The sequence below is a fragment of the Lactuca virosa genome, chromosome 8, assembly GCF_052849685.1.
Source record: "Lactuca virosa cultivar CGN04683 chromosome 8, Lactuca_virosa_CGN04683_v6, whole genome shotgun sequence".
Taxonomy (NCBI): domain Eukaryota; kingdom Viridiplantae; phylum Streptophyta; class Magnoliopsida; order Asterales; family Asteraceae; genus Lactuca; species Lactuca virosa.
Window position 1 is genome coordinate 34,418,803 of NC_136433.1, and position 3,698 is coordinate 34,422,500.

The following is a 3,698-nucleotide window of genomic DNA, read 5'->3' on the forward strand; positions in this document are numbered from 1 at the left end:
CCTTCAAGAACTATGAAAAGTAGAGTGTCATTTTGAGAAAAAACGAAATAAGAAAACGTGCAACCATGTGAACACAACCAGTGTTCTCTCAAGGAATAGGGCAACACAACCCGTGTTCCCTTCTGAGAAATTTCCAACTTGAGTTTGGCTCATCTCTTTGACCTAATTCCAATTGCAGTAGTTATAAATGGTTAAAAGATGGTGTTTAGAAGAGTTTAAAGTTCTTATGACCCTTAAGGGTATTTTGGTCATTTTGTTGATTTTTTCCAACATCGTGTAGGTTGTTTCTAAGGGGTTATTACTTGTGAAATTGGGCAAGAAGGGAGTATCAATCTACATTGGAGAACTAGGTCAATACGTGTGGAAATTTCCCACTCTGGGGTACATGGCTAAATGTTGAATTATCTTATGAAAAATGTTTTGTAAAGTAAAGTGTGTCTTTTGAAATGTATAACATTTAAAGATGCTCAGTTAGTTATGATGCAATATATGAAATTGTTTAATGTTTATATGTTAATGTTAAAAAGGAAAGAAAGTAAAGACACAATAAAAACTATCTGGACCATGATACCTTATAAGAGGCACTAGAGAAATCTATTGGGATGATACCTTCCCTTCGCGAAGTAGATGTCCTTGATGTATGATACATTGGTGAATTGATTAGTTCTTTTCACCTTGGCCTTGGATGTACGATACATTGGTGGATTGATTAGTTCTTTTTCACCTTGGCCTTGGAAATGAAAAATGAATATGATGATATGATACTTTATGTTATGTATGAAATGAATTTTATTGAAAATGCTTTGAAATGTTTATGGTATAAAACCCACGTAGCTCACAAGACGTTTTGTGTTACGTTTGTTTTTTATGTCATGTATTTCAGGTGATAGTTCAAGGATGTGGAATATTTTAGAAGTAATGAATTCCATGGAAGACTTAGCGGAGTATAAATTACATTTAGGTTTGATCTTGTAAATCTTGGTTTTCTTGCTATGGTTTATTTGATACAATGTTGGTAACACCCAAGAGATGTTTTGAAACCATTTGTTTAAACTCTGATATTTTGTTTAATCGTTTTTGTTAAAACCTGCTTTTGCATTAAACAATAGCTTTAAATTTTTTTAGAAAAATATGGGGTGTTACACTCAAGATATGGGTTATTTTCTCAATACACATAATCATTTAACCGGAGGTATTATGCAAACGGTGATTGAGAGGAAATGAAAAATTGTGTAACATCCTCTTTCAAAGTATTCTTTTTTTATGTGTTAGCTATTTTTTTTGTCTTATTGTCCTGGCCACAGCGTGGCATTGGAGTGCTACGTCGTGGCACTCGATTAATGAAGAAACGTGCATCCGGTTTTGGCCATGGTGTGGCGTTATGTTTGCCACGGTGTGGCAGCCATTTGGGCCTAAAACCTTAATCTCGGGGTTGGTGGTCTATTTAAGGACACTAACTCCTAGGGTTTCCTCATTTGGCAGCCGCCACCCTCTGAAAATGAACTCCCATCCAAACCCAAGCCTCCATTTGGGTTTTGAGAGTTTGAACTCCATTTTTGTGAAGGTTGAAGGACAAAGGAGCTCCTGGTGGTGCTTGTGAGTGTGGTTTCATCTTAGATCCATTATCTTCATCTCATTTCTTTATCATTGGAGGTATAAAGTCTCTACCTTGATCATTAGTTCTCTAGATCTATTTTTATATCATTTTATGAGCTTTTAGTCCCAAATCTTATGTTCTTGGAGTTTGAGTGAACTCCAGAACCTTTTAGTGCATTTGTTAGCTTCTGGACCTTGGGGTTGGTTGGAAAGTTGGCTTGCATGGCTTATTGAGTGAACCCATGCATTGGTGTTGTCATTAAGAACTAAGAATTTGAGATCTTGTCTTAATAGGATGTCTTAATGGATAAAGTTGGAAACTTTATCCATCAATACCATGAGGGGGTCCAGATCTGAACGTTTGAGCTATTGGAATTGAGGCATGACCACTTAATCCATTAAGGTGTTGATGCCCATTGCCCACGACGTGGCTCCTAGTTGCCACGTGGCGATCGACGTTTATGCGAACATTTTGTTTGGACATTGCCAAGACGTGGCTAATAGTGTCCACGATGTGGGGATCGATTGATTACTGACTGTTTTGTTTCGGAGTGGCCACGTCGTGGAGACCTGTGAAAGTTGACTTTGACCGTTGACTTTTGACCCTGGTTGACTTTTAGTCAATTCGGGGGTTATAAAATGTAGACTGAGTGGGTATTTCCTTATTTTTGAATTGATGTTTCATAATACCAGTCTTCTTGTGCTTAGAACTGTTGTGTCTTAGTTGCTATCTACGAGGTGAGTCTTCTCAGTATACTCGTAGGTCGAAGGCATTAATAAATCAGTCTCTCTCTAAAAGTTATCATATTCAATTGCTAGGTTTGAGGGTAACCTAAAATGAATGTGCTACCATCAATTCAAGTTTATACCAATTATATTTATGGGCTTAAACACCTAATCCAACACCTTCTAGGATCCCTCTTCCGAAAATGCTCTCGCAATCACATTCTAACATTCTTCCTAAAGCGTCCTAGGGTTCCCTTCAGACCACTATTCGCCATCAGCTGCAGAAGAGACTTCCTTTAACACGTTCTAACTACCTCACGAATACAATCACATGCCACAAGCAATAAATAATCCGTCGGCTGCAAAGTCTCACACTACAACAATTTTACTCAAACAAGAGCTACACAATAGAGTTAAACATAACCTTCAAAAATTATCTAATCCCTGCAACATGTAACTTAACATATTCACTTAATAGTTAGTTGATATTATTGGAGGTCTCCAAAAGCACAAAGCAAGCAACATTCGAGCATCGAGTAATCTAAACTAGTACATCACTAAACATACCATTTTATCCAACATCTGAAATCCATACTAGCATGCAGTTCCAAAAGCTCAATCGACAGGGATATAAAGGCATCTCTCCTAGCATCCTATCATGCAATCCTGAGCAGATCCTTAGCCCTAATCTAGCATGCAATTATCATATACTCTTACCAAAACAATAAGCGTAACACATGTATGGGTATTTCAGAAATACTTACTTGAGCTCGACTGATTGCACGCATCACACCCCTTTTTCTTACAAAACCTTGTTAGCAAATCATTTTCTTTTAAAAGATTTTAGAAATCCTTAGTTTGAAATTAGACACACCTGAGAGTGTGCTCGAGTCCTGAAAACCAAGGCTCTGAAACCAACTTGTAACATCCCAAAAATACCGAGTAAAATTTTCATTTTTAAATAAGTCAAACAGTTCATTCATTAACTCAAATACAATCAGAATAAAAGTATTCTCATAACATCAGAGTAATTTATAAACATTCAGTGAAGAATAAATCTCAACGGATGCAGTGTGATCAAGTCGGGCCCATCCTTTTGAAACCAGAAGCACCTGAAACATTTTAAACATAAGCCGTAAACACAAAGCTTAGTGAGTTCCCCAAAATACCACATACCATACATACAACAGGCACTACCCGACATCCATCGGGCACCGACCGTTACAGATCTATTAGTAACATGCGATGGGCCCCACCCAACACATTCATCAGGCTCCACCCGATATATATATATATATATATATATATATATATATATATATATATATATATATATATATATATATATATATATATATATATATACCGGGTGGAGC